Source organism: Trichosurus vulpecula, chromosome 8 (assembly GCF_011100635.1).
Source record: "Trichosurus vulpecula isolate mTriVul1 chromosome 8, mTriVul1.pri, whole genome shotgun sequence".
NCBI lineage: Eukaryota > Metazoa > Chordata > Mammalia > Diprotodontia > Phalangeridae > Trichosurus > Trichosurus vulpecula.
In genome coordinates, this window is record NC_050580.1 from 202768583 (window position 1) to 202794839 (window position 26257).

At 39.5% G+C, this 26257-nt stretch overlaps 1 protein-coding gene across 2 annotated transcripts in view; it reads right to left on the minus strand.

Annotated features, from left to right (window-relative positions):
* The window catches only part of AKAP6 (A-kinase anchoring protein 6), a 495488-nt gene that overhangs the window by 399601 nt on the left and 69630 nt on the right, over nucleotides 1-26257 (minus strand). The window lies entirely within an intron of this gene.

Below are 26257 nucleotides of genomic sequence, written 5' to 3' on the forward strand. Positions count from 1 at the left end.
GGCAGCAGGACCAGTATGAAAGTGTAGTGGGGCTTTGTGAAGGGTAAGGCAGGAAACATTAGGAATCTCAAGCCCTTGTAGAGATGCAAGTGAAGAATCCTGCCCCCCAGAAAACCTATTAGAAAGACATACCACTGCCTCTGCTTCTATCCCCTTCCCTAAGTGACTTGCTCTGAATCATGAAACTAATGACTACTACCCAGAAAAAAAATAACAGATGATCTTGTGCTCCCCAAAGAGATTAAATATTAGCAACCTGTCTGTAAAAGTACTAGACTAAGGAGTCAGGAGCACTAGAGTCCCTACTTTGCCATTCACTCTAACCCTGTTTTTTCCTCTATATAATGTTGGATAAGGTCATTTTTAAGGTTCCTTCCAGGTTTAACTAAGAAATCTAGTTTCTACTTCACTGGATCCCTCAAATCCTTCCCTTACTTCTTCTTTCACTTCCTGCCTCAAATTCAGTCAGAGTTGAATAAGCCTTCCTCTATGATCTTGGGCAGGTCACTTTCCTATAGCACCTTAGTTCACACCTTTGTAAAATCAAGAGTTGGAATTGATAACTTCTAAGGCCCCTTCCAGGGGTTGCACCCAACTCCACTTCACATAATTTATAAAGTTCTTTTGCTCTTTTAAGAAAGTTTGCCTTAAAAGACAAACAAAACCAGATTTCTTTATAAAGGAGTTTTTATCCCAGAAGATCTGTTAATTGAATCACTGCAAATCCCCAGTTAAAACCTGAAACTCATGTCTAAGAAGAAAAACCTATCAGGGCCTAGAGAATAACTCCGGCATGGTAGGGAGAAGTATTTCTCTAATTAATAATACTCATAATAATCAATACTCATTTGCATTCTAGACTCTGAGTTCTACTTAAGGAAAGGAAGCTTAAAGAAAATTCACTGGAGGAATCCCAGGCAGCTACTGCCACAACTGCAGGCATCCTGCCTGGAAGTTGGCAGAGGAATTTCCTCAGAAGGTGTATGCAACCCTACCCATGCACAGTTCAAAAGCTACCTACTATTCAAATCAATCCTTGCAGCTGGCTCAAAGTCAACCTGACTTGCTCTTCTCTTCAAAGAGTACTGTTTTATCCACATGAGAATTTATAGTGAATGACGGTTACAGACAAGACAGACCTACAGGAGCTGAGTCAGAATGAATAAAGCGGACCCAAGAAAATGAAATAAACAATGACCACAACAACGTTCATGGAAAGAACAATCACAGAATAACTGAAAATGAATGTTACAGAATGATAAGAGCCACAAAGAAGAAATACGAGAAGACACTCCCCTTTTACCTCCTTCTTTCTGACCACTGCTTGCCTCAATCTGCCCTCCCTTCTATCAGTTCCCTCCCTTTTTATTACCCATTTTCCCTCCTACTTCCTATAGCGTAAGATAGATTTCTATTATACCTCCTTCTTTGCACGACTTCATCCGTGGGTGTGGAACATTGATTATATTTTTAGACTTTTCAGACGTATTGATTGCCTTTGTTGATTTTTTCTCTTTTTCCTCATTTTATTTTTTTTAAATATTTTTTATATGGGATAGTACTCTGGTAAGAGAAAGGGGGAGGATAATAGGAGAAATTTAGGTGATATAAAACCAAAAGATATCAGCAAACTTTTATTTTTCTCAGAGGCAAAATTGTCGTAATCAATTCAATCAGTTATATAAGCACCTATTCTATATAAATGCTGGATTGAGTCAGGAAGAGCAGAGTTCAAATATAGTGCAAGAAACTTCTTAGCCGTATGATCATGGATAAATCACTTCACCTATGTGTGCCTTAATTTCCTCATCTATAAAATGGGTAAAATGGGACCTACCTCACGGGGTTATTGATAATGTACATAAAATGTATAATATACATAATTAAATAATATACATAAAATGCTTTGTAAACCTGTAAGTGTTATATAAATATGGCGGTGGTGGTGGTGGTGGTGGAAGAAGAAGTATGGCACAGTAGATAAAGAGCTTGCCTTGAAGCCAGGAAACCCAGGTTCAAGTGCTGCCCCTGATGCATGCTGGCTCCCTGACCTTGGAGAAGTCAATGAACCCCTCAGTGCTCCAGTGGACTCTCTAAGATTACAAGTTACAGAGAAGGTGCCAATCTACATTGTTAGAGAAAGTGTCTTCACTTGAAAGTTCCCTATACCAATGAATCACAGGTACATTTCCTATGCGTATCCCTATCAGGGACTATGTTAGGAAGGTTGTGGAGCAAGGCACAAAGATAATTAAGATATGATCCTCACTCTCGTGAAGGTAAAAGCAAGTGAAGAAAATACAATGCATCCAAAATTAACAATAATACTTCACAAAAGGTGTACATATCCGTGTAATATCTGAAGAAGGAAATATTATTTCTGACTAGGTAAATGAGGGAAAGTTCAACCAAGAGTAATATTCAAGCCAGATTTTTAAAGATAGTTTGCAATTTGACCAAGGAAAGGCATCCCATGCATAGGTAATGGAACAAAGGGAAGAAAGTAGGAAAACATGGAACACATATGGAATGATCATAGGATCATAGATTTAGAGCTGAAAGAGACTAGTGTTCATTTAATCCAACCAACCAGAGGCCGAGAAAGTATAAGGGAGTTGCTCAAAGTAGTGAGGTACTCTAGGTACTATTCACAGGTACTAAAGTAACAAGTTAGGGTTTGAACTCTGGACCTCTCTTTTTAAATCTCCTTCTACTACATCATTCTGTTGCCACTATAACTACCTAGTCTAGTTTGCCATAGATTACACAGTACAGAATAGTGTGACATAAAGCTGGCAAGTTAGGGCCATATTTTATTATGGAGGGCTTTAAATGCCAAACAAGGATTTTGTCTTTGATTATGGAAGCAATCAAGGGGCCACTTAAAAGAGTTAAGCAGAGGCATGGTTCAAACAGATCCTTGTACAAAGAGAATTAATATTATATTGATTGAAGGATAGATTGAACCATCCAAAAGTATAAAGATTATCTCCAGAGTTTGGTGGAATACCACTTTTTGGATATGTTGTAGAAGGCAGTTATTTAGTCAACAAGCATTGGCTAAGCATTTTCTATCTTCTTCTATCCTCAGGATTTTAAGAAAGGTAAAAACGTGGTCACTACTCTCAAAAGCTCATGTTCTAATGGGGGAGACAATATAGACTATAGACCTTATCTTTGCAAGTCATGGCAAAAAAATGGTCAACCATAGAATATTTTTTCCAGACATGATAATTCTGAAAGTAGTAACCAAATGTTTTCAATGGTGTCATATCATCTAAAAAGCAACAGTATAATAAAGCATTTATTTAGTATTAGAGAAAATGGGGTTCATTTTTGTTGATCTCTATCAGAAATAAATAATGCAGGTATTGTTTTCAAGGTATCTGAAAATTTCTTCCCCTTGATGATTATGTTTTGATGATATATCAGCATTTGTAAATTTTAAAGACTCAAAAGGTTAACATAACAATATTTCTATATAAATTACTCACAATGTTTCTTAAATAAGAATAGTTTCAGGTGTAAGAACATTTTCTGTTCTTAGGTTATCATGGCCTAAATAACTTAATATTGGTGCTTTGATTTTGATTAAAACCTGGGCAAAAGATAAGTGTATTTCAGTTTAAATAAAAGAGGTTTTTTTTTAAAAAAATGTATCTACAAGATAAATATAGTATTTTGTTGTTGTTGAGTCGTTTCAGTTGTGTTCAACTCTTAGTGACCCTTTCTGGGGTTTTCTAGGCAAAGATACTGGAGTGGTTTGCCATTTCCTTTTCCAGCTCATTTTTCAGAAGAGTAACTGAGGCAAACAGGGTTAAGTGACTTATCCAGGGTCACAGAGCTAATGGGGGTCTGAGGCCGCATTTGAACTCAGGTCTTCCTAACTCCAGGCCCAGCGCTCTATCCACTATGACACGTAGCTACCCTATATGTAGTATTGGTGGAAATTATCCCAGAAAGAAGGGACTCTTAGCTGGAAGAACCCCAAAAGGCCTCCTGTAGAAACTGATATTTGAGCTGAATTTTGAACAAGTCCAAGGAAGTCAGAAGATGAAGATGAGGAGGAAATATATTCTAGGCATGAGGCATGGCAAAGGCAGATGGCATGTGTGGGGAACAGCAAAACACTTCTTAGGGCTTACAAAGGGGAGTAAAGTATAACAAGACCCAAAGGGATTCCTGTTCAGGTATGTGTTTCTTCTAATTCTAAGATTCTGTATTAGGAAAGGAAATAAACTGGAAATGAAGAGATCAGTAAAACAAAACAAAACAAAAAACTGCACCAATGGTTTAGCCTGATGGTGATAAGCTCTTGCACTTGGGTGAGGGCAGAGAAAATAGAAAAGAAGGATTTAATCAGAAAGATCTTTAAGGTCAAATCAGAGAAAATTAACAACTAAATGGATCTCGAAAATGAGAAGAGAAAAAAGAATCAAAGATTCCAAGGGTTCTAGCATGGGTGACTGGGTTTCTGGTGCTGTGTTAATAAAAATAAGGAAATCAAACAGTGGGATAAATTTTGCAGAAAGATAATTAATTTGGCTTGGGACACAGAGAGTCTGAAGTGGTAATGTTAAGACAGGCTACAGAGTATCAACAGGGCTGTAAGGCTCTCAAAAGTATTTTCCTACCATTAAAATACTGTAAGGAAAAGCATTAGCATATTTGTGTAAAATGATTTCTCTTTCATTAGTTTAGAGAGATGATACAGGAACAGTGACTCCAAGTTGACCTTGAATATATTAATATCTATGTAGACATTTCCAGAATTAGATATTACTGTAACTTACCTAGTTCAAAGAACTTTTGTTTTGTTTTATTTGGATGTTAAAACTATTCACCTTTCCATATTTTCATACCTTTATTAATCCACTTTTTACAATCATTTTAAATAGCATGCTATAAGCTCACAAATAATAGCCCATTTATAAAAATTAGAAAGGCTTTAAAATGAAGGTCACTAAAAATCGTTACAAAGCTAAGCATTATTAATACAAACTGCTCTGTTACATCATAAGTAATAGAGTCTTCCTTCATATACAAAGATGACATTAGAGACCTCCTGTCAGTAGCATACAAACTTTGAGTGGCACAGTGACAGACCGGGCTAATTCAGTTTTGCTTGGTCTCCCTTATGGACGTGGCAGGAATTTTTATGCAAGATAGATGGTCAGGGTTAAAGGTACAACATGTGGCTTTGGAATAGAATGAGTCTTTTCTGCATTATGCTAAGTGCCCTGTAAGGGAATTTAGCACTGGTCTCATAAGTCAGAATGACCCAGGGCTCATTTAAAAGTTTTAGGAGTTTTCTTTTTTTTCCCTCTCCTTTTTTACTCTACAAGTTCAACCTAGATGGAGAAGAGGCAAAAAGTCCAAAGAAAAGTATGACTACCACCTACTTCTGCATCCTTGCTCTACACAATTACAGAAAGAATCCTCAAAAGGCATGCACAAAGACACTTTCATTCTTCATGAATCATTCTAGCCTTCATAAAATGGGTGCATCACAATATATTGAAAAGAACAGAGAAAATGAAGTTGGTGGACAAAAGAGAGAAAGGTAAATTCCATCATTCCCTAGGATGGAAAGCACTTTTTTTCCTTAGCATGGCAAAGAAAGTACAAAAAACTTCACTTTGTAGTCTAATAATGATAACTATAGCACTTCAAGTTTTTCAGAGTTATCTGTACATGCAATCTCAGTTAAGCCTCCAAACAACCCTGTGAGGTCGGTTCTAAAGGCGCCATTATACTCCATTCTATAGATGAGGACACTGAGGTTCTGAGAAACTGTGACTTTTCTAGGTTCACACGGACAGTAATTGTCAAAGGTAGGATTTAAAACAAAGTTGTTCCTGACTCTAGAGATAATATAAGTAAATGCTGCAAACTTTAAAGCACTGAATAAATGTGAGGTATCATTATTATTATTATTTTCCATACTGTTTCTCTACCAATGATGTTGTTACTCATCCTTCGTTTCTGAAGAGGACCAATGACATCAAACTGTGACGAGTGATGTCTTGACTTGAGCATGAATTGGATTGAAGGGAGGCAAAGCTGTGCAAAGTCATCAGGCTCACTCTCTCTTCCACAGTCAGTGAAGTCCAGTGGCAGGACAAAAGTCAAAAGCACTGGTGATTGCCCAGGATGCAGTGGGTGACCTTGGTATCTTCTATATCTGACCAAGCTCGAAGCATTCCACAGCACCTGCTTCAGCTACCTTCATGGCCTCTGGAACAAACTGTTCTTGTCTGCCCATTCCACCAGGGGAAGTCTTCACATGCTTGGGATAGATACCCCCTAACTCATTGATGGGTTTGAGGTCTGTAGGTTACTCTCAAACTGGTTTTGCCTGTTTGTCAAGACGATTTTACTAGAGTGTGACCCCTGCAAATGCTGCAGCTTCTTGGAGCCACCTGAAGTGAAGGTGATAACATCATGGACACACAGATTTAGAGGTCACCTGTACTCCAACCTCATTGAGCAGATGAAGGACCCTGAAGCACAAGAAGTTAAGGGACTAATCCAGTCACACAAGTACTAAGTAGCTGAGCCAGGAGGCAAGCTTAGGTCCTGTAAATCCAGTATCAGCGCCCTCTCCACCTCACCAAGAAACTCAAGTAGAAGGTGTCCCAAAGTTTTAGGCTAAGCAGCTAGGTGGTGCAATGGAGAGAGTTCTGGACTTAAGAGTCAGGAAGATCTGAGTTCAAATCCAATCTCAGATCCTTTGTTAGCCAGGCAAATCACTTACCCTCCCTAAGTTTAAATTTCCTCATCTCCAAAATGGAGCTAATAATTCAACCTACTTTCCCAGGGTTATTGTAAAGATAAAATGGGATAATATTGTAAAACACTTAAAAACCTTAAGAAACTACATAAACACCTGTTATTATTACTAAAAATAATACCACTGCACTAATACTTTGGGGACAGCTGGTATCTTCTTATATACAATACGTGAAATTATGTTTATTCTCCACCCCTACAGAATGCATTTATATCTTTGCTTACATAGGTTATACCAAAAGTCTTAATGCAGTTTTAGGCTTTAATACCTATTAAAGCTCACACAGTCTTTATACTATGTGGATGTATATAGCATGAATGCTGTTTAATCCATATACTGTATTTGTTGTTTGCTCAATTGACTATAAGACCTCCCTGCCCATATCAACATTATCTGTATTCAGACAAGCCTAGCCATTACACAGCCCACTCTATTTGTTTTATACAAGGAGGGCCCAGCATATACCACAGATAGGCATTTAATAAAAGCCTCTAATGATGAAATAAACAATGAAAATGGAGGTTTGAAGATAAACACAGAAATATTTATCCACTGAGATATTTACCTAGAAAATTTAGATCTACTTCACGGCATTCAGAATTTTGGCAGAAGCCCTCTGGAAATTTTGATGTGCCCCATCACCATACTGAAACAGCTAATATAATAGATAAGTAGGCTAGATTTGAGAGTCAGGAAGACCTGAGTTCAAATTCTGTCTTAAATACTAATGAGCTGTGTGATGCATGGTGAGTCACTTACCCTTTCTTATCCTCATTTCTTCATTTGTAAAACAGAGATAATAATAGCACCTATCACACAGGGTCCTCTTGATGATCAAAAAACATAAAATACACAAAACACTTTGCAAACTTTAAATGTTAATATATATGTATTAATATTAACTAGCTATTAGAATGGCAATTTTTTAAAATTGGATTTTAAAATACATGATAGCTTGCTTATTATATTGAGCTAGACCAGGGGTGGGGAACCTGCCACCTCAAGGCCACATGTGGCCTTCTACGTCCTTGGGTATAGCAGTTTGGCTGAGTTTAAGTTTTACAGAACAAATCCTTTTATTAAGGGGATTTGTTCTGTGAAGTTTGGATTCAAAGGGCCACACTTGAGGACCTAGAGGGCCATGTGCGGCCTCGAGGCTGCAGCTTCTGCACCCCTGGGCTTGACTTTGGGTTATGAGTAAGTTAAGGAGTCAGATGATTCTATTTGTAACTTTGCTGCTGATTCATAGTGTGACCTTGAGCAAGCACAGTCTCTCTATTTGATACACTCTTTGACTGCCATAAATATTTTGAAAGGTAGCCTGCCAAGAGCCTGGCACAAGCTCTTCCGCCTTATTCCTCCACCGAGCAATGGGAATACTCCAAGCATCTTGGTATGCTGTTGATGTGTGTTTAATTAATGGATTACAGCATGTCTTTGAGGTATCATATTATCTATATTATAAGCTCAGTTCTGACATAACATACAGGCAGGTTTTCAGGGATCAAGGTTAAGCAGTAAGAAGAGGAAATGGAACCTGATAGGAGGCAGGAATCAAGAACCAATATTAGTATCCAAGCCTTGGGGTCAAGGACAAGAACTTGAACCAGGGTCCTCAAGTAAAAGTGAAAAGAATGAGAAAAAAAATTTCAGAAGGAAGTTTAAACCAAGAGATGACAAGCTAACTAGAGTTTAATAATGTCAAAATCAGGGTCAGAAGTCAGGACACAAAAGGAATGAGATTTAGAAAGGTAAGCAGTATAATTCAAAAGAGGTAACATCTGCACAGGAGAAAAGAACCTTGGTATGACAATGGAAAACTCCCTTAACTCCTCTGTTCTATTTCCTTATCAGCAAAATGAGGGGGTTGGACCAAATAGTCTCTAAGATCCCATTAGGTTCTACATCAAGATTACTAAAAGTTACCACTGTTAGAATAGTAAGATACTGCCTTTCTCCCTATACTTTTCCTTTTGCAGAGAGAGCTGAACACAATTGCTTAAAAGCATGGGTGATGCTAGACTGGCAGATTGCTATGAGTCAGCAGGTGTTCTTTCTTCATCTTGTCAAAGGTTATATTTGTATACTATTCTACAGTTTTCAGAATGTTTTCATGACTTTCAACATCTCACTTGATTCTCACAACAACTTTATGAGGAGGTATTATTATTTCATTTTTAAGAATAATACAACTAAAACTGATTTGATTTCCAAGTTTAGTGAGTCCTATTTTCAGCATTCTTTCCACTAACAATCCATGACCTCCCTAGCCAGACCTTGTCAGCAAGAACCTGACATATATAAAATAACAACACCACAGAGTCTAGACACTTCTTATGGTACATGTGAGACTCCTTATCCTGCTTTTGGATTTTTAAATATTTCCTCTTTTCCAAGTTAGTAAAATCACAACTCCCATTCCTTAAGATCTTGCTCTCAGCTACTTGTGATGGGGAAAAAAAAATCATAAAACCATGAAATCAATGACTGATTAGTTTAACATCTTGTTTTATTACTCCACGGGTACTAGTGCAACAATCAAGCTGTTCATGCATGTTGCCACTACATGACCAACCTATCTCCTTTTCCAGTCATATACTATTTCCTGAATGATATGAATGCTGCTTCTTGCACATAGGTTATTATTGGGAAGAGGCTGCAAGTCTTTCTATTGATCACTGCATTACCATCAATATTTATTCTTTAGAGATTATGGTGTTCAGAGATCTACAAACACAGCATACCTGGGAACAGGTTGGTGTTAAAATGATGTATTTTGGTGGCATGTAGATGGTGTAGGGTGTAGGTGGTTGGATAGAGCACTGGTCATGGCATCGGGAGGACCTGAGTTCAAATAAGGCCCCAGCACTTACTAGTTGTATGACCCGAGGCAAGTTACTTAATTGCATTTTTGTTTTGTACTGTTTTGTTTGATGCAAGGCAGGGCAGTTTCCCAAAGGTGATCCAGATCTCTTCCACCTATTCAAGCATGGCTCAGTCTGCAATATTTGCTATCCTATCCTAGATACGTGGACTAACTCAATGACTTGGCCTTCCAGCTTCAGGTTGGACATTGCAAACAGCGTATGCAGTTTACCAACATAAATAATCTGAAGGTAAAGGTTAGTTTTGATCTATAGAGAGACAAACTCTCTTTCATCCCTGAAAATTCTCACAAACAAAATCCCATCCATTCAATGGAAAAGTATGGACTTTGGAGAATGGAAGACATAAATCATGCTTTTAGCATCAAGCCTCTATCTAAGTCACAGAGATGAAGCAACGGCAATTAGAATATTCCTCCCAATTATTCAAATCTACCTCATTGCTATTTCACTTGCTAAATGCTTGACCAGCTCCTCTGTATTAGAACGGCACATGTAAACACTGAACAGTAAGCACTCAAACAAGCCACTCACTAAAAGCATTGGATTCCAATAGGGAGGCTTACGATCCACCTTTTGCTGCCCTTTTTAGAGTCCCCTCTGGGAGTTAAAAATCAATCCTGATAATATATCTAAGAGTCAAGTTCAATGGCCATGCATCATTAATGCCCCAATCACCCCAAAACGGAGGATATAGATCCACTGAAATAATTCTTCATTATATCAGTCCTCTCAAACAACATTTACTCTTCTTTTCATAGTAGTGGTCAGAGATTTTTCTGAAAAAATCCCAATTGAATTTGAGATGGTACCTGCTTGTTTCTTCTATGAATTATAGTCATAAAAATCTGTGCTATAAATGTCAAATAAGGACAGGACTTTAAAAATCCATTCTAAATATAACATAGAATAGGGGCTAGATAACCCAGAAAAAGAAGAATCTCAAAGGAAGAAGACACAATCCTCTAATAGGCCCCAAGCCCTATTTCTTATAAGGTCAGCCCTGCCAACATTTTAGTCTGTGATAAATACCTCCTTTCCTCAATTTCATGTGTTACCAAGACTTCAAACCTATTTGCATAAGACTCTTTCTGTTTGTCTTAGTAGATGATAAGATGATGACTAGAAGCTGGATGCCTGCCTGAGGGGGTGGAGTTGGTGAAGGAGTTTGGGAGAAGAGAGATCTCCTGTTTCCTGCTTTTCAGAGCACCCATTTTTCTGGGGGAGGGGGAAGCAACTTTCCCCCCATGTCTACCTTCCAAAATTCATTCTCTGGTTCTAGTTCTCTAGTTCACGTTCTCATTCTTTCTCTCTCTCTCTCTCTCTCTCTCTCTCTCTCTCTCTCTCTCTCTCTCTCTCTCTCTCCACACCCTGCCCTGTCCATCTCTGTCTCCCCCCCCCGGACCTCCAACCAAGAACAAGAAACAAGAAGACAGTCTCTCTTCTCTGAAGTTCCTCTGCCAACTCAATCTCTCAGCCAGGCACCCAGCATCCAATCATCATCCTCTGCACCAACAATAAGTGTCTTAATGAAAACAGACTTAAATCTAGGGCTATAGCATAAGACAAGATTAAATCATGAGACTTAGGCAGAAGGGGTCTATGAATTATCTAGTCTATCTCCCCAATTACCACTGCTTTCTTTATGAGGAAACTGAAAAATAAAGAAGCTTAGTGACTTGTCTGAGGTCATCCAAACCAAGGACCCATTAGTAAGAACTAGCACTTGAAATCAAACCTAATTATATGATCACAGGAGCAGAATATTTCAAATTTAGAGGGATCTTAGGGGTCATCTAGTACAGTCCCTCCACTTAAAGATAAGGATGATGTAGCCCAAAGATTTGTTACTCTTGTTGCTTGTCCACCATTTTCGAAGAGGACCACAACATGTAAGTGAATTGGACTTAAGTGAGGGAGGGCTGTGCAAATTAACCAACCTCACTTTCTCCTCTGCAGCCATCTGGGTCTGATGAGGTTTTGGGGTGCTGGGACCCCAAGAATGCCAAGGCAGAGTTGCCTGGAAGGAATTCACACACTCAAGCCTTCTCTGAATCAAGAGGCAGAGTTTATCGTAATGCTTTAGCAAAAGCGGGCAAGGGTCCTTATGAGAACCTGCTAGAGACTGAGTTGGTGCTGGGATTTATATGGAGAAGGAGAATAGGAAAGGAACACCAGGGATACTAATTAGGTAATCTAAGGGTCCAGGTGTCTTTGGGAGCTATGGATAGGAAAGTGCAGGGAGTATACCAGACATTGAGGTAGTTGTCAGAGGCATGGACCTTGGGGATCTGGCAAGAGGAGGAAGAGTCCTTGGCCCAGCCAGGGACAAAATTCCTTGGGCCAGGCACCCCTCTGTCTGTTCCAATAAGAGAATGTGTTCTGCAACAAGGAAACATTTTCTCACAGCACAGGGGCCTACTGAGAAATAGGGATGCTTCTAGAGACATGATCTTAGGGCGGGGTCTGAACACCCCATCAGGTCCAGTGGCAAGACACAGATAGATCAGGATGACTGGAGATGGCCCCCAGAGTGGAAGTGAAAGGCCTTTAGGGATTTGCCCAAAGTCACACACATAGCAAACAGCAGTCAGGATCTGAATCAGGTCCTTCGCCTCTAATCCCAATGCAAGGCTCTTAAATTTATACACAAAGCTCCAGAGGAGGAGGCAAGGATGAACACATCCATGAACACAGAGATAAGGAGATAGAATAAACTTCATGGGGGAAATGAAAATAAAAAGAATGTCTCTGTAGAATAACCCTGAACTGTTAGTAACTGAGGTCAAATTTCCCTTTTATTCTCTAAACCACAAAGATTTTGCAACCAAGGGATCTCACCCCCAAAGCTTCCCTCAGTTACCATGTTTAATATATGCAGGGTAAGTTTTGCTTTTCAAATCGTGGGAGGTCAGCTGCCCAGCTGGGGTGGGTGCTGGGGCTTATGGAATGCAAACGATTTCCGGGACAGCAATCTTTAGCTGGGAAAGAAAGCAGAGTCAAGTGTCATGCGTCTAAAGTCTAAAAGAAACCTAAGCCAAGGCGGGAAGGGCAGGCCAGTTAAGAGAAAACTCCTGAAATGAAGCCTGTAATGAGAAAGCAAAACCTAGTTTTGCATCAGCACGAACTTATTGGCCTTTAAATAAAAGCAGGTCTGAGAATTCTGACCATGTAGTAGACCATTTTTTATGTGCTGCCTTCCCCCTCTAGGGACATCTAGGTGGAAGAGTGGATAGGGGAACACTCGTCTTCATGAACTTTGATCTAGCTTAAGACACTTACTAGCTGTGTGACCCTGGGCACATCACTAAACCCTGTTTGCCTCAGTTTCCTAATCTGTAAAATGAGCTAGAGAAGATGATGGCAAAGCATTCCAGTATCTTTGTCAAGAAGACCCCAAAAGGGGTCAGGAAGAGTTGAACGCAACTGAAATGACTCAACAACAACACTCCCCTTGAGAGTAGGGACTGGTGAATAACTGAAGCTGCCTCTGTCTCTCTTATCTCTAATCCCATTATTCCTTTGTCTGCCCAGTTCCTGACCAGTGCTCTGGTTTCCTGATGTCTACCTTGGCTGGGCATTCTCTACCTCTCTTTTCCCCACTACTAAAGCAGGGGAAGGTTCAATCAGCACAATGGGCCCTACTCTCTGCCACTGGTATTTGCTGGATCAAATTCTTGTCTAAATACAATACTCATCTTGCATTCTAATTAGTCAGTCAACAAGTGTTTATTAAGCACTTACTATGTGCCAGGCACTGGGCCAAGAGCTGAAGGCTTCCACACCCTGGTACAGAGAACTGGCAGCTATGGTAAGCTGCGGTTCTGGGATCCAAACTACTGTACTAACCCAGGACTTGGCCCATGTTACATAAATGAGAATGTGAAATTTGGGGGCAGGGAAGCTACTTTGCAAGAATAAAATGCCTGGCTGTGAGTTCATCTGGATGCCTTTGTGGGGGGAGCTGGCAACCCTGTGAGTGCTGCTGAGAAGACATTTAGATGGACTTTGGATCTTCATGGATACACTCTCCAAATAAAGCTATCCCTTGACCTCTGGCCCAGGGATTATGTTCTGAGTGTGCCCAGTAGCCTTAAAAAAAAAAAACTTTTTTGTGTATTGGACATGATTTCATTGATATAGTGAACTCATGTTGAGAAAACTCCTTTCAATGCAGGCTCTGAAGTTATTGTCATAGAAAGTTACTGGAGAATGTAAGTGATTTGTCCAGGGTCACACAGTCAGAATGTAGCAGAGAAGGGACTTGAACTCAGCTTTCTCTTGCAGGCTAGTTATCTAACTACAATGCCAAAATGGAGGCTGGAGCCTCCATTGAGCCTTTTTTAATATTATTCCTGGCAGGGAATGTCACCCCCTGGCCCACATCCCAGCAGGTGACCACCCCCACTAATATTTCAAGGGCTTCCTTCAGGAACAATAGGAGAATTTCCCTGGGTTACTAATTGTCAACACCACCGCTTCTCACAATCCATTCTAAGCAGAAGGTGACTTCTTTGTAGAGCACACCAGCAGTTTCTGGGTGTCATCCCAGGACCTCTAATAGAACTAGGCTTATATATCTAGAGCTGGAGGTAACCACAAAGGCCATGAAGTATCACTCCTTCCTTTTAAGCCTGAGTAAACTAAGACACGATGAGGCAAGTGATTTGCCCAAGGTCACACAGGTACTGTTAGTATTGATGGGAGCTTCTGACAGATCCAGTTAAGGATGAGCGATTGCCTAGAATTGGACAAATCCTGAGGAAGTCTGATCCCTACTGACACTAGCAGAACAGAAGTGGCTTTTGAAAAAGAGGTTTTGATTAAGTTGCAGTTTGGGTATAACTCGGTAACATTCCAGGCCCACCCAAGGGTGAAGGAAAATAGTAGCATTCTAGAGTGGGCAAGTCATTTAACCCTGTGTGCCTCAGTTTCCTCATCTGTAAAATGATCCCGAGAAGAAAATAGCGAACTACTCCCATATCTTTGCCAAGAAAACCCCAGATTGGGTCACAGAGAATAGGACAGGACTGAAAACAACTGAACACAGTAAGGGAGTTCATGGGGGAAGCAAATTATCTACGCATCTCTCACCCACACATCAAGCAAGCCTACTTACTCCTGTCTTCCCCCTAAATCCTGACCAGGAACTTGATGCCTAAGTTTAGATAGACTGGGGAGAGGAGGCACTTCTCCAGCTCATTTAAAATTTACAGAGGCTTTACAAACATCATCTCATTCTGTCCTCACAACAAAAATGAGAAATAGTTGTTTTTATTATCCCCACTTTATAGGTCAGGAAACTGAGGCAGACAGAGGTATTAAGTGACTTGCCCAGGGTCACACAGCTAGTAAGTGTTTAAGGTATGATTTGAACTCAGGATTTCCTGACTCCAGGCCCTCCACTGTGCCACGTAGCTACCTCTAAATCTGGTACAGTGGTGCCATTATAACATGGAACAGCCCCGTAGCAGAGGAGACTAACAATGGTTAGTCCTTGCAAGAAGAATCCCTAAACTCAAGAAGCCAGATCTCTATAGGTCAGAATGAGTAACTTTGGGGTTTACCATCCATTACATTTCCAGTGGTCCTGGGTTCAAGAAGGCTGACTTGGCAAAACTGAGGCAATGCTTGAAACACAAGATCAACCAATTTCTGTACTTCCTACAACCAGTAGAACTGAGGAATGTGAGTAAAAGGCCATATGACAAGGTGCCTCTCTGGCATCAGGGACCACAGCACTCACATTGTATTGGCAGTGACAGGCCATCTTCTCGGGCCTCTCCTCCTTTACCTGTCTCAGGAATTGTGCATTTTATTTGGACCTAATTCTTTGAAACATATCTGTTTCCTAAACAGGCCTAAGAAATAAGAACTCCGAGAATTCCTGGAGAAAAATTTGTAAAGGGAGTTTGCTCATCTCCCTCCCCTCCCCAGAGGGATGCTCCTGCTCCCATGTGCAGGTCCTGGGGGAAAAAAAGGAAAGAGGAGCTGAGAATCTGCAGTGACTATCAGACTTTCAGTACCACCGTAGTATGGCCGAACTCTTGGGACCTGTAACAGGTGACCCTGTGCATTAAACTGACTCTGCAGAGATCCTATAACCTTGCTGCAATTCAATCAAAGAACCAACAAGGATTTTTATTAAGCTCTCATTGTGTTCCAGACACTTTGATAATAGCTGTTTGCCCTTCATTATCAAAGAAGATTATGACATTAGGAAGGTAATACCATGACTCACGAGTGCATTGGATTTAAGTGAGGCAGGGCTGTGCAAAGTCACCAGCCTCACTTTCTCCTCCAGAGTCATCTAGGTCAAGAAGTCAGATATAGATTGAGATGACTAGAGATAGCCCTGGATACAGTGGGAGACCTTGGCCTTTTTAAGGAAGGTCTTTCCCAGGTCTCAGTTTGACACAAGGCCCATCCAGTGATTGAGGCTAGGTAAGAAATGAGGCAAAGAATGGCCTCTTTTATCTAGTCAAAAAATAATAATCAATCTGGAAGGGGAAGACCCTCACAGGGTTTCTGGCCAAAAGAGAAAGAATTGCTATTTAAACTCAGTCTGAGCCATCAGATCCTTAGTATGAATACAAAGGAAATGCAAAAACTAGTCCCTGCCCTCAAGGAGTTTACATTCTAATGGAGGAGAATGCACGTACATACACACATTTATGCATACATGTTCACATAGAGAGATTTATATATAGATATCAACCTATGTAGACAGGTATAGATATTGATGTGTCTATATTGGTAAAGATATTTAAGTGACTTGCCCAAGGCAACACAGCTAATAAGTGTTTGAGGCATGATGGGAACTCTGTTTTCCTACTCCAGGCGCTCTACTGTGCCGCCTAGCTACCTCTAAATCTGGTCCATTGGCAACATTATAATAGCAACAGATGTAGTGGAGACTAAGAATGGTGTGTATATGTAGACAGATATAGATACACACACACACACACACACATATAAACAATGTGTGTATATATATGCACACATAAACATATATATATACATATATACATTTTTTATACACACACACACAGACACATTTATATACACACACATACACATGTGCATGCCCGTGCACACAGACACTCACACACACACACAATTATCCTTTCCACATTGCAAATTTCCACCTCATGGTTTGAATATGCTGACACTTCGTGGATCAGCATAAGAAATAAAATGGGAATTTTTGTGGAAGCCACAGATGACATGTGAAGGCCAGCAAATGATACAGAAAAAGTTTAGAAACTCACAAGTGTATAAAATATATGTATAGCGTAGCAAAATATCAACATATTTTTCAACACCATAATAATTTAGACCTTCTTTACTATGAATGATTTTATGCAGATTTTCCAGATTGCTGAGGTGTCATGCCCTTAACGTGTGATGTGGAAGGGACAAATGTGTGTGTATGTATGCATATGCAGACGCCCACATATATGCACATGGGTGCAATACTTTCACCGTCGATGGAAGGACACCTGACCTCATGCCTAGAAGACTCCCTCTTCTCATCTCTGCCTCCTCATTTCCTTAAAATTCAGCAAAAACCTTACCTTCTAAAGGAAAACATCCAATACCTCTCAATTCTAGTGTCTTCCTTTGGTTAATTAGATCCCATTTGTTTTGTATATAGCTTGTTTGGATGTAATTGTTTTCATGTTTTCTCCCTGTCATACTGTGAGCTCTTTAAGGGCTGGGTCTCCCTTTTGCCTTTTTGTACCTCCAGTACTTAGCACAGTGCCTGGCCCTTAACAAATGCTTACTGACTAGCTGAGTTAAAGCCCTCTCAAACGTTTTGTATCTTTCTGACTTTGACCTGGCTTTCTGTTTTCACACTCATCTGGCCCTACTCTACCTGCTGACATGTGTATTTATATTCTGATATTGTCTCGATACTCCAAAGTCTTGACCTTTACCTGGGCTGCTCTGCTACCCTTTTCCCCACTCCTCAAACAAAGGATTTAATCAGCATGAGTCTAACTGCTCAGTCGTGGTCCTTGCCAGACCAGGGGCCTCCACCCAACCCAAGGCCAGAGCCTTCCCTACTCTAATCTATCCTGCACACCACAGGCAGATTAATCTTCCTAAAATACTCCTTTCATCAGGTTACTCTCAGTTATACTTGAAAAACTTTAAGTGGCTCCTCAGTGTCTGCAGGACAAAGTCCAAATCCATTCCTTATTCTGAATTTCAAGGTTCTTTGCAATAGAATCCAACGATTAGAAATATTTTACCTTTAAAGGAAATATATACCACCTAAGAAATGAGTTTCAATAGTAGATATTGATACTTCTGCATTACAGTCACACATGTATAGCTTGTTCATTGTGGTTTAGTCATTTTTCAGTTGTCTCCAACTCTCCGTGACCCCATCTGGGGTTTTCTTGGCAGAGATACTGGAGCGATTCGCCATTTCCTTCTGCAGCAGAGAACTGAGGCAAACGGGGTTAAGTGACTTGCAGGGGCTCACACAGCTAGTGAGCGTCTGAGGTTGGATTTGAACTGAGGAAGAGGAGTCTTTCCGATTCCAGGCCCAGTGCTCTAACCACTGGGTCACCTGGCTGCCCTATTATAGTTTGTTTACCTACTCTATTTATCAGACTCAGCCACAAAATCAAATTCACCCTCAAAAAATTATAATTTACCTCAATCAAGTCTATTCCAAAGAAATGATCTCAAGTTCTAAAAGAAATTGCAAAATAATATGTATTCCCCAAAATGATTTGAACAATGGTAGAACCTTTGGAACATGTATATAGCTTCCCAAAGTGACCAGCACTCATTTTGCTGAATGAACTCTAGAATATGTGTTACAAACAAATTGGTAAGATTAATTAGTAATCATGCTTTATAAGCATATAATAATTACGGTTACATGGCCATTATACATCTAACATGTACAGCTGCCTTGACTATTTTAGACACTTGTTAGGCAGCTTGGGGACATAGTAGATGGAGTGCTTGACTTGGAATCAGGAAGACACGAGTTCAAATCCAACCTGAGCAACTGGAAAATCAAGTTAACCTTTATCTGCCTCGGTTTCCTTATCTTCAAAATGGGGGCGATAATAGCACCTATCTCCCACAGTGGCCATGAGGATAAAATGAGGTATTTGTACAGCTCTTTCCAGACATTAAAGTGCTACATAAATGTGAGCTGTTTTTATTATTACTTGTTTAATGTATTAGTATGTACCTATATACTCTCTTATAGCATTTATTATTATTATTTATTTAATGTATTGATACACACCTAAATATTCTTACACAGCAGCAAGTAGATGGGATAGAAGATTAAAACCCTTCACTTAGAGTCAGTAGGAGCCAAATTAAAATCCTACTTCAAACTCACTACTTGTGTGTCTCTGGGCAAGTGGCTTAACCATGCCTGGTGCAGTTTCCCCATCCCATAAAATGTTAGGGTTAGACTCACCGGCTTCTAAGATCCCTTCCAGCCCTGTCTCTAGGATCTTTTGATCAAATGCTAGTCATCTATACATTTATTCAATCACTACAATGACTTCATCTATATATTCAAAAGGAAATCAGAACTGGATCTATGAAACTTAAAAATTAAATTTAAAATTGAATTAAATTAAATGATGCAGTCAGCGTTCTAAAATATGTAGTTATATGAACAGTCTGTAGAGGAGCTTCAAGGATTCCATGAATAGTGGCCCCAGACCACCATGCATGTGCCACAACAATGCTACTTGCCACTACTGTGGCTATGTAAGGCCAATAACACCAGCACACAGGAGGGCTGCCAGCACAGGTTCTTTTATGTGCTTTTCTAAGGAAACCACTTAAAGGGGTTAACAATCTCACTTTAATTAAACATACATATATCATTTACTTAGTTCAGGGGGAAAAGCCAGCACCCTGAACTTCAGAGAGAAGACAAACAGAAATTACAAGCAGAAATTATGTAAACAGAGCAAATAACACAAACCAGCAGACAGGCTTCTAGCTGTCTGTCCAACATCTTAATACATAGTTACCAGAGAAGCACCAACATCTGGATTTGTCAAAGTCACGGGGGCTGCTTCAATGGCTACCCAGAGTCTCCTCACCAACATTCTTTCAATGAGTGTGCCCCCAAAGGCAAAATGCTAACCTCTGAGTTTATATATACTTCTTCAGGGTCAAAGGGCATCACAACCATTTGACTCATACCCACATGACTTAGGCCTTCCCTTGATGTAAGCAGGTCATCAAAGACTCCAGATTCAGTTAAAGATTCCTTAGTGCCTGGATGCACTCCAAAGCAAAGACAACAAAAGTCTACTTTGCTGGCCATTACATTTGAAAGACAAAACTCATCAAAGGTACTTGATTACCTCAGCAATCCAAAAGAGAAAACAGTAAAAAAAAAAAAGTCCCACCTTAATTACCATAACAGTATGTGATAATCAATATTCACCTGAACTTTATTATTCATCACAAAGGTACTTGGGACATTATTCATGAGGTTCTATAGCTAGACTAACTTCTTTCATTTGGGAACCAATATAGGGTATTTAGACCCTTTAATTTGATCATTTCAACAGTAATTTTATTTACACTGCTGTTCTCATAAGCATCTTCAAGAAAAAACTGACTTGAGAAAAGCAGACTACTTGTGATATAAAATTCAACTTATATGTTTATTTGATAAAACTCAATGTGGGGTTTTTATTCTACCTTGTTCAATGTACGACTTTAGCACGTTGGAGGAAATGAGACCTATAAGGTGATAAAGCCCTACCTTAAATAGCAATAATAATAGAACCATTCCAGAATAAGGAATATTTGCTTCAAGAGGCGGTATAAGAGCATTTTTTTTCAAGAAAACAACAATGAGATATACTTATTACTTTATGGAGTCACCTAATAAACTCAAGATATAAAGTCCTGGGCCACCAGAGGTTGGCATTTGAACAGAACCTTGGAAATAGGTTGTATCAGGAAGTCAAGGGGTCAACAAAGGAGGGGCAATAGAAGCAAAAAATGTGGTGCAGTGGAGACATCCTCTCCTGGAGATGTGGACAACTAGACTTTAGTTCTCCATTTCTTGTTTTCCTTTGAAAATAATTAGCTGTGTGACGAAGGCAAATCACTTAGCCTCTCTTGGTCTCGGTCACTTTACAAAAAAAATGAGGATAGTGATAACTCACCACAGAAGATAGAGGGCCAGGCCTGGAATCAGGAAAATCTGAGTTCAAATATGGCCTTAGACACTTACTAGCTCTGTAACCCTGGGCAAGTCACTATCACTTAACCTTATTGCTTCAGTTTCTTCACCTGTAAAAATGAGCTGGAGAAAAAAAAGGGCTAACCACGGCAACATCTTTGCCCAGAAAACCCCAAATGGAGATTCAGGCACAACAGAAATGACTGAACAGCAACATTTTTGTGAAGGTAAAGGGTTTAATTAGGTGATTTCTTGAGGTCCCTTTCCCGTTGTAAAAACTTACGAGCAATTATTTATATTAAAGGTTCAAATTTGTGGTTTCCTAGTTTTTCCATTTTAGCTTTTGTAATGATATTTAGCTAATGAAACAATTCTAGAAAGCCTAGAAAATCCATTGCTAACAAGATAAAGTGAAATTGGTACTGTTTTTAAAATAATTATTAAAAGTCTGGGGCAGCGAGGTGGTGCAGCGAGTAGAACACCTGCCCTGGAGTCAGGAGGACCTGAGTTCAAATCCAGCCTCAGACACTTGACACACTTACTAGCTATGTGACCTTGGGCAAGTCACTTAACCGCAACTGCCCTGCCTTCCCCCCCCTCCAAAAAAAAAAAAAAAGAAAAGACCATAGTCAAATAAGGTAAAAATGTTGATAGTAAAGAAAAGATATCTTTTCAAGTAGTTAATCTTTATTTTGTATTATCAGAATGATGTGTAGTACATATAGAAGTATATGTGGTCCAGAGATGATAAGCCCACCCCACTCTGCACTGGGCAGAGCACATTGGATGTATTTTGTTAAACTCTGGGCAGTGAATTTTAAAAGGGATACAGACAAAATGAAGCAAGTCCATTACAGGGGAATTAGAATGCTAGGAGACTTGAAACAATAACAGAGGAGGAAAGATCAAAGAAAATGAGGATATAAGGCGCAGAGATAGGACCAGTGGCAGGAAGAAGGGAAAGAGCCAAAAAACAAGGTAAGATTGTTGTTTTAAAGACAGATTAAACTTTTTCTGAACTTACTTTATGTAGCTTTAGAGGGTAAAACTAGGGCTGAGAGTACAATGAGGCAGATTTCAGCCAATGTAAGAGATGTCTGAACAGAAAATGAACTCCTCATAACTGAAAGTGTTCAAGAAGACGATATAAAATCATTTATCAGGGATATTGTAGAAGGGATTCATGTATCCCCTAGGGATTGGATGAGACTTCTGAGGTCCATTCTGACCCTAAGATCATAGAACAGGCTATGAATTTTATGAGTTAGACAACTTTAAAAATAATTTCATTATCATCAAAAGATTTCTACTTGAGAGTAACTTGGTGGGGGGGGGGGCAATGGTACCCTATTAAAAGGACAAAAACCATAAAATCCTCCTTAGCCTTCTGTGGTACCCTTCTGCAGTGATGGAGAACAGTATAAATGAGAGGAAAGTAGACTAAGAATCACACTGATTCTAAGACGCTACATGACATCAGTGGAATAAGCGATGGCATTGGAATCAGAAAACCAGGGCTTAAATCTTACCTATGTGACTCCTATGCCTACCCAGCCTTAGCCCATGTTTTATATCCTACCAAACTATCTGGCAGGAAATCAGGGCCTACTTGGACATCTTACCTTCTGTGTTGCTGCATCATGCCTTAATATGAAAGTAATTACTGACGCAAACTAGTGAGATACTTATTGCCAATAAACTTTTTAACAGTTATCAAAATAAGTCTAAAGAAGTGAATTCTCTAACAAATATTATCAACTAGAATGTTTTCTGTTTAAAGAACCAATTTCTCGCCTGTATTCTCAATTTTGTTTCAGTCTAGTAAATTCTGAAGAAGAATAAAGAGGAGAAGGAGAAGGAGGTAGGGAAGAAAAAAGAGGAGGAGAAAAAAGAGAAGGAAATGAAAAAAAAAGCAGATGTATGATGACAAAGCAGAACGAGAAAGGAGAAGAAAGAAAGAAGAGGAAGAAGATTAAAAAAGCAAAAAAAAATAGCAAAATTGCATGACTGTAAAATTGGTTATTATACCATAATTATGAATATTCAGCCACACATCAAATTTAAAGAAGATTAATAATTTCAAAATAAGACTTGGAAGATGACAGATGGCTATAGGACCCCTGGAATTTTGAATATGGAATTTCTCATGCATATCTCAGGACTTTTATGACATTTCAAAGAGAGAATGTACAAACATGAAAGAGTAAGTAATCAATCAACTAGCATTTATTAAGCAGTGACCAACACTGTGCTAGGCAGTGTGGATTAAAAAGCCAAAGGGAAGGAGTCCTTCCCCTCAAGAAACGTACATTCTGTAAGAGGAGACACCATCACGTGTCTTGGTGTTCAGTTGTTGTTCGGTCATATCCAACTCCTCATGACCCTATTTCAGGTTTTCTTGACAGAGATACTGGAATGGTTTGCCATTTCCTTTTCCACCTCATTTTATTGATGAGGAAACTGAGGCAAACAGAGTTAAATGACTTGCCCAGGGTCACACAGCTGGTGTCTGACTCCAAATCTGTACCACCTAGCTGCCCCTCTTTGTATGTGTGTAGGGATGTAGGTTGTGTATATGTGTGTGTATACACACACATATATGTACATATGTGTATATGTGTATATATATATGTATGTATATGTACATATATGTATTTGTGTATATATAATTGTATATATATAACACATACACATACCCTCTAGAAGTGAGTTAATTAGGTATGCGTATGAGAAATTGCAGGTTCAGTTCCAGACCACTGCAATAAAGCTAATACAGCCATAAAGAAAGTCTCACAAACTCTGGGGGTTCTTAGTATATATAAAAGTTAAGCTTACTGTAGTTCATTAAGTATGTAATAGTATCATGTCTAAAAAAGGCCAACGTACATACCATAACTAAAAAATATTGCTAAAAAATGTTAACCATCATACGAGCCTTCAAAGAGTCTTATTAACCTTTTTGCTGGTGGAGGGCCTTGCCTCCATGTTCATGGCTGCTAACTGATAAGAGAGGTGGTTGCTGAAGGTTGGAGTGGCTGTGGCAATTTCTTAAAAAAAGACAATGACATTTGCTACATTGATTGACTCTTCTTTTCACAAAAGATTTCTCTGTAGCAGGCAAAGCTGTTTGACAGCATTTTACCCAAAATAGAACTTCTTTCAAAATTGGAGTCAATCCTCTCAAACCCTGCCACTGCTTTATCAACTAAGTTTATGTAAGTCTTCAATATTTGTGTGTCTCAGGGAATAGGGAGGCTCGAGGAGAGGGAAAGAGAAGAACTGGTCATTGGAGCAGTCAGAACATACGCAATTACATTCACTACCTTATATAGGTGCAGTTTGTGGCACCCCAAAACAATTACAACAGTAACACCTAAGATCACTGATCCAGATCACCATAACAGATGTAATAAGAAGGAAAAAGTTTGAAACATTGCAGGAATTACCAAAATATGACAAAGAGATACAATGTGAGCACATGCTGTTGGAAAAATGGAGCCGATGCAAGGTTTCTACAAACCTTCAATTTGTAAAAAACAAAGAACTCTCGCAGTATCTGTGAAGTGCAACAAAGTGCAATAAAAGGACGTATGCCTATGTGTGTGTGTATGCATATGTATGTGTGTCTGCATGTGCATGAACACACACACGGAGACACACACATACATATATGCATTTTTAAAAGCAATTTCATAGACTCCAAGGAGACCTCCATGTAGAAGCTGGCATTTAAGCTCATCTCTGAAGGAAGCTAGGAATTCTAAGGGGTAGAGGTAGAGGGATGTCATTCCAGGCATGAGAGACAATCAATGGGAAAACACAGAGTTGAGGAATGGACTGCAGTATATGGGGAAGAATAAGTAGAATGACAACTGCAGGGTACTGTAAAGGGCAGCTAGGTGGTGCAGTGGAGAGAGCACCAGGCCTGCTTTGTGAGTTCAAATCTGGCCTCAGACACTGACTAGCTGTGTGACCCTGGGCAAGTCACTTCACCCTGTTTGCCTCGGTTTCCTCATCTGTAAAATGAGCTGGAGAAGGAAATAACAGTCCACTCCAGTATCTTTGCCAAGAAGACCCCAAACAGGGTCACGAAGGGTCAGACATGACTGAAAACGACTGAACAAGAAGAAGCTGTAAATATGGGCATGGGCTGGGGGTTAATGTGCAACAAATCTCATGTTGATTCAAGGTTGTAGGGGGCTCTAAATGACAAACACAGGAGTTTATGTTTGCTGCTAAAGGTAACAGAGTCACTAGAGTTGACAACAAACAAAAAATCTCATATGCATTTTTCTCAACTGCTTAGAATGTAAACTCCCTAAATTCAGTTTTAGATGGTCTGCAATCTAAAACTGAATGAAAAGAATTGAGATTTCATGGAGGGACTCTTACAAAATTTACTCTGTTCTGCAAAGTGATTCATTTAATATTAACAGAGGAAGAGGATGAAGCAATTGTCTCATTTATTGTATTAAATACTCTGGGTGTAATATACTCTCCTTTGTGTTTGAAGATGAGGGTCAGTAGGCTGTTTTTCTAGGAGTGGTGAGGAATTTGTACTAACCCACTCATAGACTCTCACCCATTCACCCTTGTGACAAAGAGCACACATTTGTGAGACAGCTGGCAGGGCTTAAGGCTAGGGGTTCAGTCCTTCATGGCCACAGACCCAAGGAAGCTAGCTGGCACAAAAGTTATGGTCGCAGTTTCACTAGCCTGGTTTTCTAACCAACTGATCTAAATGGATTGATTTCTTTCAATTAAACGAAATATCTCAGAGTTGAACAATTTGCTGTATATTCTTCCCTTTGTTTCCTGAGCGTACAAATGCAAATTATGTTAGTAGTGAAATGGGTTTTTTAAATATTATTACTGGAGTAGAAGATAAGGAATCACAAATGCAAAAGACACATAATCTTTCCTTTCCATTTGATTCCCTTCAAATCTCATCCTCTCCCTAACCCCCCAAGAAAACGAAAACAAAAGCTCTGCTCTTAAGAACTGGGAAATTATATATAACCAGGCTCCCAGAGTTGCTGTGGGGATCAAATGAGATAATATATCTAAAAATGTTTTTCAAACTTTAAAGCACTTTATAAATATTAGCTGCTATCATTATCATCATCATCACCGCTATAAGACAGCAGAAAAATGGCTGGATCTAATACTGTGGCACCACAGAGCTGTTAACTTTCTAAAGGATTTAAAGGGGCCTAGGATGATTGAATCATGGATTCAGAACTGGGAGGTGGGGAGGGATGCCTCAGAAACCATCCAGTCCAACCCACTCATTTCATAGACCAGAAAATTGAAGGCCCAAGAGGTTAAATGATTTGCCCAAGATTACAGAGGTGTTAAGTGGCAGAGCAATTAAGACGGGGT